Source organism: Pseudophryne corroboree, chromosome 10 (genome assembly GCF_028390025.1).
Source record: "Pseudophryne corroboree isolate aPseCor3 chromosome 10, aPseCor3.hap2, whole genome shotgun sequence".
Lineage (NCBI taxonomy): Eukaryota > Metazoa > Chordata > Amphibia > Anura > Myobatrachidae > Pseudophryne > Pseudophryne corroboree.
In genome coordinates, this window is record NC_086453.1 from 253757643 (window position 1) to 253768776 (window position 11134).

Here is an 11134-nt window from a genome sequence, read left to right on the forward strand (position 1 = left end):
GTCATTGCCCATAGTATGTCAGCGTTAACTACAACAGGAATGCCATGTGTTGTGCAAACTATTCCTCTTGGTACACACTGGCAGATATATCTGCAGATCAATCGATCTGCAGATATATCTTTGTTGTTAAGGACATTGGCCAATTAATCTTTCCTCTGTACACACTGGCAGATCGTCATCATGAAATGTGCCAAATATTCATGCAACTTACATAATGGCCCAGCCTACTAGTGAGTGCACAAGATAAGAAAATATATATAATTTGATGCCCAGCCAAAAGCATACCATGAAAATGTACAAATTTATTACAGACAAGCAATATAAACATATATAAATAAATTTCAATACAGCACTAGCGGCTGAACTTGTTCCCATATATACTGCATAAATGTGGATTGCAGTGCACTGCTTCACTCTGATCCTTATGTTTTTATGGTTTCAGTATTTTTTACCGCCGGACTGGAAGCCGGCGGTCACAATACCGAAGCCAGCATCCCGATGTTGGAAATCCTGACAGGGGCGAGGTATGCTACCCCCCCTCCCCACAGCCTAACCCTAATCTTTCCCTTAGTGCCTAACCCTAACCTCCGGCTCCCACCTGTGCTGTTTAACCCACCCCTAACCCTAACTCCCTGGGTTGCACCCAAAACCTAACCACCCCTCCCCTAACCCAACCGCTATACTTGAAGGTCGGGATGCTGGCTGTCAGGATTCCAGCATCAGCAACCTGTCCCTGTCGGGATTCTGGCGTCAACATTCTGAAAGGTGTCGGGATTTCGGCATCAGTATTCAGACTGCCAGGACCCTGACAGCCGGCACCGGGATCGGTATGGGATCCCGGCGGTCATTATACCGATGCTGGGATCCCGGTCATTAGAATGCCGGCGGGGGGGGGGGGGGCGAATGCAATGAAGCCTCTTACTGGCTCGGGTTCTATACTCCCTCTATGTGTGACGTGGACACCCACAGAGGGAGAATCGTCTTCCTTGCCAGTATTCCCGGTCGGGATCCCAGTGTCGGTATTTGTGACAGCCGGGATCCAGACCAGCGGTATACTGACCGCATACCGGCATCTTAACCACATCTTGTTTTTATTGTTTGTAATAAATTAGCTTTTTAAGTAGTGTGCTTTACAGTTGATAATCACCCACAATTTCTATCTCTTCTCCTTGCCTATTCTATTTTTACTCTTGGAGCATTTGTGCTACAACTTTTTATTACTAATAATAATAATCATTTTATCAGAGGGAGCTAGATTTTAGAAGCTGCATCCTACCAATATTCCAAGAGTTGTGCAGATAGTTATTAACGCTTACTCTAGTGGACTGGACACACGTTGAGGGTTAGCTCCTGATTGCGGGGGCATGAAGTTAAAAAAATAACTAAAATAAAACTTTTACAAAATTATTTCCGGCCCACCAGGGAAACTCTTGGTAAAATTGACTGCAAATTTACACCTATCTGCATCTGTGCAGTATGTATGTGTGCAATGGGGATGTATGCAGCATTTATGTGTGCAGTGGGCAGAGCCGGCCATAGGCATAGGCAAACTAGGCAAATGCCTAGAGCATTTGGAATGTCTAGGGGCACAAGCAGCTTCTGCTGATTAAAATTATATGCAGCATGCCTATGTTCTGTGTGTGACTGCGGCTCTATCTGCATACAAAATGCATTACTAATGTGCGGCATTATGTGTATAAGGTGTACTACAGTACTTTGTGGCATAATGTATAGAAAAGGCACTACTGTGTGGTCTAATGTGAATAAAGAACAATATGGTGTGGTGTAATGTGAATAAGGGGCACTACTGTGAGGAGTAACGTGGTACTACTGTGTGATAAATAAGAGACTCTATTGCATGATATAATGTGAATAAAGTTGCAGTACTGTGTGACGTAATTTCAACCTGGGGTATTACTGTGTGACCAGGCCCCTTCCCAGCAAGAACACGCCCCGTTTTGGACTGCGCACTGAATGTGCAAATTGTTGCTATGTAAAATATAGGGGGCAGGAGCACCAAAATGAGGACTGCTATGGGTAATTGGTGATGGTGCTGGGAAAGGGGTACAGGGTGAGAGGCGGAACTAGCGTCTGTGCAAGGGGGCACCAGCCAAAATGTTGCCTAGGGCACCATATTAGTTAGGGCCGGCTCTGGCAGTGGGCATATATGCAGAATGTATGTGTGCAGTCACTATGTATGCAGCATGTATGTGTGCAATGGGAAGTATGCCTCGTGTATGTGTGCAATTACCATGTATGCAGCATGTATGTGTTCAGTATGTGGAGAACCTTGGCACGCTCTGGCAGTGAGGTGGTTACTGCAGCAGAGAACACTCGCTGCCGTCAGGGTGTCATAGGGAGAGCTACTGTATGGCACTGATGCAGTCCAGACTCCAGCACACAGGTTAGGGTTATTGATGTCAGCACAGGATCACAGCCACTCGATACAGAGCTGTCTCATGGGTCACCATCAGGGTATTTGTCTTCAAAAGCGCCTGTAATTATCTAAAGATTGCAGAGATCCTGTAGGGTGCTCGCAACGAGAGGGTGTGCTTAGGAAGGGTGTGGTATGCTTGACGGGCGGTCAACATACTGACGCCGGCGGTGTGGGGGGGGGGGGCGAGTGCAGCAAGCTCGCCATGCTGCGGGCTCGGTGGCTCCCACTCTATGGGTGTCGTGGACATCCACGAGTGGGAATAGTCCCTGTTCGTCGGCATGCCGACCATCGGGATTGTGAGGCTTCAGGATGTAGGGGGTGGTTATGTGACTGTCGGTCTCCTGCCCGCCGGTCACATGAATACATCCCCAGCCAATCTAACGAGTAGCTGTGCTCTCTCCTGCTAGCCAGGTCTCCTACATTGAGAACCCAGAATTGACTGTACCATCAGCTCAGGCTTCCCCAGACCCCCCGAACTGTGCACCACTGGCACCGTCACACATCCTGCAGCCACTCTCCTGCTCCTCTTGCACTGGGCTCTCAGCGCTCCCTCTCCTATGTCCCCAAAGGTGCTGCCACATTCCTCTCCCCTCTATAGTGCCTTTAGCCAATACTGGCCTGTAAGGTCTTACCGGCACACACACACGCACACACACACACACACACACACACACACACACACACACACAAACACACACACACACACACCTGAAGTTAGCCTCATCACTGACACTAACAATGAGACACACATTGACACTGAGGCACACTGAGACACACACACACACACACACACACACTGACACTCATACTGAGGCACACTGAGACACACACACACTGACATTCACACTGAGACACACGCACACACTGACATTCACACTGAGGCACACTGAGACACACACTGACACACAAACACATACACACACACACACACACACACACACTCTGACACCAACAATGAGATACACATACTCACTGAGACTTATGAAGAGAGACACACATGCACTACCACAGTAGATACGCACACACACAGCTCCACAGCAATTACCTCCAGGTTGAGTGACTGTCACTGCGGGAGCCGCTCTCAGAGGGAGGCAGGCCTGCAGACAGAACGGGCCGGGCCTGGCAAAGTTGGGGGCATAGGGTGCCACTGTGCCCGCAGCATGCGAGCGCAGCGAGCCCACAAGGGGCTCATTTGCGCTTGCCCAGCTGTCGGTATTCCGGCGCCGGTATGCTCATCGCCGGGACCCCGTCCGCCGGCAAGCCATACTACACCCGGTTGGCGGATGTACTCACTGCAAGGAGTCTGTCGAAGGCAAATAAGATGATTGGAGATGGGATTCACCCATGTAATGTGTTTTTTTCCCTCTTGCCGTCAGGAGACGTTATAGGTGTTTGGGATGTGGAACTAGCAGGTTGAGGAATAGCTTCTTCCCTTCTGTGATTGTTAGCTTGAATTCTCAGCTTTGCTAATTTTATTTATGGTGTATTTTTTATATGACATGAGAGAACTGTATGTCATTTTGCTGTACATGTTTCATGTTGTAGTGACAATTATTCTTATCTTATCTTCTTATCTTATTGGGGCGATATTGTTCTGGTGTGTACGCATCTTGACATACTCATTGAATTAGCCCTCAGGTTTGTTAGAAAAGCAATAAAGCACACAAATGGGCAAAGCCATGGGGCAGATGTAACATGTTATATCACTTCTGTGCAGGGTAAATACTGGCTGCTTTATTTTTATACTGCAATTTAGATTTCAGTTTGTGCAATTTATTCTGAACACAAATACCTGATATAGGGGTATATTTACTAAGCTCCCAATTTTGACCGATTTTGTGTTTTTTCTTCAAAGTGTCATCTCGGGAATTTACTAAACTGAAATCTCGGCAGTGATGAGGGCATTCGTATTTCTTTTGAAGGCAAAGAAAAAAATACGAATGAATACACCATCGGTCAAACACGCCTGTTATTTTATACAACTCGGTAATTTACTAAAAATTCGTATTCACAATCACTGCCGGCAATAGCCACCCACAAGAGTGACCCCACTTAACCTCGCGGTCTACTGCAGACCGCAAAGTTCCCATCATTGGATATAATGTAGCTGCGCTAAGCTACATTGTATCCACAGTGCTCCGCTTGACTGACAGTGCAGACGCGCACAGCCAATCAGGAGAGTGCCATGACGTGGTGCTTCCTGATTGGCTGAAGGGACCCTCTTTGACAGGAGTTACGGGGGTCCCGACATTCGGGGAAAGGGGATTCATGTGTAAACATGGATCCCCTTTTAGTGCGTGGGTCGTGTGAGCGGTTTGTTTTTTTGCCAAGTACGTGGATTATAACTTTTAAGAAGAGGACCGATCTACACAGGATTCTTTGTAAGTATAATTTTATTTACAGGTACCCCTGGATTCTACTGGACAAGAGGACCGAGTGCTTCGAGTCAACATAGGTAAGTACACAATTTTTTGGGGGATTTTTAACACTTTATAGGCTTCTTTTAAGGTACACAATGAAGCCCTGCATGGATCACACTGATCCGGCTGGGATTCATTGTGTTAAGTCCGGCAGTGTTTTACTAATCACTCCCGTAAAACACTGCCTGACATTACGAATGACATCGACATCAGAAAACATGAAAATGCAGAATACGACAGCATAGTAAATGAGACGTAAAAAAAACAAAAAGTTGCAAATTCACACTACCGATGTCATTCGTGTTTAATCTCCCTCCAAATCCCGACAATTACGAATCTTAGTAAATATACCCCATAGTATCAAGCGCTGTGTACTCCACTTCACCTTTTTCTGTCTTTGTAGGTTTTAAGTATATCCATGGATCAGCACAGATGGTTAAATCAAATTGACTGAGGTACTAAGGCGTCTATTCATCATCCTTAAAATGTCACAATGTAAAACTAGGTTACGTATAATGGGGGTAATTCTAAGTTGATCGCAGCAGGAAATTTTTTAGCAGTTGGGCAAAACCATGTGCACTGCAGGGGGGGGGGGCAGATATAACATGTGCAGAAAGAATTAGATTTGGGTGGGTTATTTTGTTTCTGTGCAGGGTAAATACTGGCTGCTTTATTTTTACACTGCAATTTAGATTGCAGATTGAACACACCCCACCCAACTCTAACTCTCTCTGCACATGTTACATCTGCCTCCCCTGCAGTGCACATGGTTTTGCCCAACTGCTAACAAAATTCCTGCTGCGATCAACTTGGAATTACCCTCAATAATACTATAATATATAATATAATAATATATATAATAATATAATAATAATAATAATAATAATAATAATATATAATATAATAATATATATACTACTTGATTTATTATACACTGTGCCTCCACCCAAGCTTGACTTACAGTAAGTTTTAAATTGTTTTACTTTTACTTTATAGGGCTGGCTTGGGACAGCAAACTATACAAAAATGTATTCCCTGTGCTAATAAATATATTACCACTCTTACATTCTGCTTTCCTGTGTTTAATTGAACGTAATAATATTTAATAAGAATAAAGTAGTCCAATATTACAAAGACTGTAATATTACAGGAAAAATACAATTTATAAATCACACACCCCCTTCTAATCCTCACCTTTAAGGCCTATACAGATTACCTGCATGCATTACAAAAATTACCTTTACCTTTGAGGTAGCTACCTGGGTTCACCATTGACTGGGAAAAAAACAATCCAATGTGAACGCCCGGGTCACTAGATTAAATGTCATGCATGACACACCTTCTCATATACTGTACATAAATTAGTTAGAGTAATAACTTTAGGAGAATACATACATACATTCAGGGGCGGATCCAGAAGAAAATGAAAGGGGGTGCACCATGATAGGGGAATGGTAATAGTTATATTTACATGCACCTAAGGCACGCATGCTCACAGATAAGAGGAGTAGTATCACAGGGGTTGTGGCCACACAGAATACGCCATCAGGTAATGATTGGCTGTAGGAGCGCAACCTGGTTTATTGCCAATGTTTCACCCTGATGAAAAGGCTGTTTGGGCCTTGAAATGTTGGTCACCTGTTCCATTAGTTATGGAAGCCTGGAAGGCACCCCAGCACAATATAATTATTATAGTTTTTAGTTGGTGGTGGCAGGTGCAGCATACCTTGTTTTGGGGACTGCGGTGAGACTCAGACTGCAGGACACGAACTGCCCATCTTTGATTAGCAGAAGCAGCCAGCTGGATCTCCAACAAGCAGCATAAGACATCTGAAGGACAGCCCTGTCACAATCACACGGGCCGCCTTCTCAAAGCTGAGCTGAGTTTGACTGCACCTAGCATGGTGGTAAAGGAAGTGGAGGAGGAAGTGCTGGGAAACTGTGCGGTGCAGTGAGAGCTTACGAAGCCTTCTGCACCGTCATAAGTAACAGTCTTACTCGATGCTGGCATTTGAACCCCGCACCTGGGCTGGACTCGGGCTGGCTGGCAGTGGGGGAGGTAGGTTGCAGTGTAAGCAGGGGGGAGGATGCAGCTCCAGCATCCCCATTGGTTGCCACACGGACTTGCTGTTAGAGCAGCGGCGGGTCCTAGTGCCTGCCACCTCTTTTATCAAATCTGACTGACGGAAATAGCAGTAGTGTTGCTGCTGTTCTCCTTTTGAAAAAAAAATAGTCAGAAATGACAGGGGGGGGGGGGGGGGGGGCACAGGCCCGAGTGCCCTCCCCTAGATCCGCCTATGCACACATTTATACATAACTTTATGTGTAACCGAAATCTCTTTAGTTTCTTACTAAGCAATATAACATATATTCTTATGTGCTTCAGGTGCTAAATTAATGTCCACGTAAACAATTTGCTTATGCTTAAAAGGCTGAAATTGCATTAAGGTATCTTAATGTACGTAGGATGCTACACAATTCCATGTGCATTCTGTGGCTGTTATTAAACAGGTTTTATGCTCTGTTTCCTTTTCTGTAGTAGTGAAGAATGTTTTAGTGTATTGGCTGCACTCCTATACACTTCTGTAGAATGTGCATATGCTGTCTGGGAGGTTTCCACACAGTAATGTACTGTAATGGACCCTAGACACTGGTCAATACCAGTGAAAGATATGAACGATCTCGTTCATTAATGAACGAGATACCGTTCATATCTTTCAGTGTGTAGGCACCAGCGATGAACGTTTAAACATGCAGGCCAATATGGACAATCTCGTCCATATTGCAATGCAGTTCTATGGAGCCGGGTGACGGGGGGAGTCAAGAAACTTCACTCCCCGCAACTGGGTTGCCGTCTGTCGTTTTGGCCGTCGGACAGCTTGGCGACAGGTCGCTACGTGTGTAGGGCTCTTTACTATGCCAGACATCAATTGTTCCAATTTTGTGTCTTTCTACTGTAACCAATACTACTATATTGTCTGACAGTGTTCCCAGAGTCTATAAGTTACTTTGTTTGGACAGACTGAAATGTTACTGTTAATGTAACATTGTTGGTGCCAAAGTCTTAGTAAACTGGTCTGGCAGCACTTGTAATGTTCTTCCCTGACTGCACACTATAGCGCAGAGTCTTGATATTTTACTTGTTATCAAATAATCCTGCTCTTGAAATAAATAGATATGTCTACCTTGCAGCAGCTCTCAGCAGCTATTAAGCTGGGGCCAATTCTATATCCGTTGTGGGCTTAACTGACTGCTATAGCTTAAATGTTTATACAGTAGGTGTATTATAGGTGAGTGCAAGTTTCAGTTCTCAACAAAAACAACGCCCAGCTGTTATCTTTGCTCTCTCTCCCTCAAGCTGCCTTTCAAGCTGCTGCTCTGCACTGGGTAATGCTGTATCTGGCTCTCCGAGACAACAGAAGGAGAAAAAAGAGACTCTTTTGTGGGCGCACTCTTAACTTGAATTAACGTATGAAAAAATTGGAAAATTAATATAAAAATTAACTTTTATTAATATTACAATAATAAAATATGTTCAGTGGTCAAATGGCATCAAAAAAGTAATCAAACAAGTGAACTTAGTAGCAGTAAGTTAGCTGATGTTAGATAGAATAGTGCAGTACTATAATATAATCAATAATAATTGGATGCTAAAACTAGCATGATAAATTCCGGCTGCCCGTGTCCAAAGTCTTTGTGGGGGATTAACCCAACCAATTTGAGTGACTGATTGGGGGTCATTCCGAGTTGTTCGCTCGTTATTTTTTTGTCGCAACGGAGCGAATAGTCGCTAATGCGCATGCGCAATGTCAGCAGTGCGACTGCGCCAAGTAAATTTGCTATGCAGTTAGGAATTTTACTCACGGCATTACAAGGTTTTTTCTTCGTTCTGATGATCGTAATGTGATTGACAGGAAGTGGGTGTTTCTGGGCGGAAACAGGCCGTTTTATGGGAGTGTGTGAAAAAACGCTACCGTTTCTGGGAAAAACGCGGGAGTGGCTGGAGAAACGGAGGAGTGTCTGGGCGAACGCTGGGTGTGTTTGTGACGTCAAACCAGGAACGACAAGCACTGAACTGATCGCAGATGCCGACTAAGTCTGGAGCTACTCAGAAACTGCTAAGAAGTGTCTATTCGCAATTCTGCTAATCTTTCGTTCGCAATTTTAATATGCTAAGATTCACTCCCAGTAGGCGGCGGCTTAGCGTGTGCAAAGCTGCTAAAAGCAGCTTGCGAGCGAACAACTCGGAATGACCCCCTAAGTGCACTAGCCCAATATTAATATGGTGAACGTGCCTAATGGCGTAATGTACCCAGCTGTCGTAGGGAAAGAAAGGAAAAAGTAAGAAGTGAGATGGCAGAGTGAATCTGCTGTCAGTGTTAGACTCTGAGCGTAATAGGCCAGTCTTTTCTCTACTAAACTGAGTATTCCTCAAGGGTCGCCCGCTTGAGTACTGACCCAGCCCTACACAGATTAGCTTCCAAGATCGGACGGTTTTGGGCGTTACCAGTGTGGTACGATAGTAGAGACGGTAATAAATGATGATCCGATGCTTCTGGAATCACTGATCAGAGTTCACGAATTACATAGTATCCAAAGAATATCAGAGATAAGATGGATCTGCTGCCAATGTTAGACAGGGGCGAACCCTGAATCAGTGGTGAGAGTCCATGAAAAATAGAAAAGACTGAAACAAGTGAAAGAAAAGTTGGCTCTATAATGCTTTATAGAGAAACTATGTCAGATCTGATTGGAAATAACAATTTATCAGCCGCTGTAATCAAGCAAAATATGATGACATTCTTAGATGAGCTGGGGCAATTGGTTCTGAAGCCAGATACAGAAGTCCAGCAAGTGGAAAACAATGATATATACCCAAAATAGGAAAAAAGGTAACAGTATAACACTTGAATAAAGCCGACTTTAAGCCTGTATTATTCTGTGCTAGGAGGTTTCAACAATGATGATACTTATGTAGCATATAGCTGATAGTAATAAACATTGTAACAAGTACACAGACTGCCACTCAGAGGCTAGGATTGCATAAGGACAATATAAATAAATAAATGTCTGAATAGGTGAGTATAATCCAAATGAAATGAACAGATAGCTGCACACAGAGCACATATTTTCATAATAATTAAGTAGTGATAAGTACATATAGCTGCACACAGAGCACTTATTTTTCTTAATAATTAAGTAGTGATAAATACATGGGCATGTATAACGGGGTAATACTATTACAAGAGCTGACAAAAAGCTGCACTGGTAATGATACAATGTGAGAAAATCCTGTCACAGTGAGCTGATTAGATTAAGAATATGGGAAAAAGATGGTAAGGAAATACTGATATTACCAGTGGTGATTAACAGCAGAAATGTCCTGAGTCCTGTTAAACTGAGTCACCATCGGTGTGAGGAGTAAATCTGGCGGCCGTGTTTGAGAAGTGCAAAGCACGAGCGGGTAATTTGGGATTAGAACCTCAGTTAAATTCCTTATTGTGAATGCCCAGATCCCAAATTACAGTCATACCACACTGGATATGCCCAAATTCGTCCGATCTTGGAAGCCAAGCAGTGTCGGCCCGGCCAGTACTGGGTAAGGAAACTTCCCAAGAAGACCGGGTGCTGTAATAATAACTGGATCAACGGCGCGCACTCTATATCCATACTAATAATAAAAATACTTCTATGACGGTTTCTCCAATCATTTAAATGATAATGTTGCTTGCCATAGCAATTTTGTTAGTGCATTTATCCCATACTTAACATATGTACCTAAATCAGAACCTTTCCTGTTACCAATTTGTGACACATTATTTGACATGTTATCGTCCCCATAGGGACATGATATGCTTTAAATGCATATCAAATAAAGATCTTGATATAACTGTATTTTAACCTTAGCACCTAAGTCCACAGCAATATGAGGAATTTGTACTCAGACCATGTATTATAGATGCATTCCAAATGTTTATAAGCACTAATTCCGTTTTTATCTTTATTTATATGTGGCTTTCCGATTTTGGAGACAAAAGAAATATCTATTACCTATTCATTTGAATGAACTATATCTACGAAAACATGGCCGCCGCCAGCCACTTCTACTCTATGGGACTGTCTAACCTCATAGGCTACAGTAAAATGGCCGCCGCACCTTCATGTGTACCAGCCGGCGCATGCTCAGAAGAACTTTCCGGACACCGGAAGTGGGGCGGAAATGACGCGAATTGCGTCATAAACCGGAACTGGACATCTCTGAACGTTTTTTATGATT

The 11134-nt window shown here is 43.8% G+C and overlaps 1 pseudogene; it reads left to right on the forward strand.

Annotated features, from left to right (window-relative positions):
* The first annotated feature begins 10376 nt into the window (after positions 1-10376).
* Positions 10377-10494, forward strand: LOC134967212 (5S ribosomal RNA; annotated as a pseudogene).
* Positions 10495-11134: the final 640 nt, after the last annotated feature.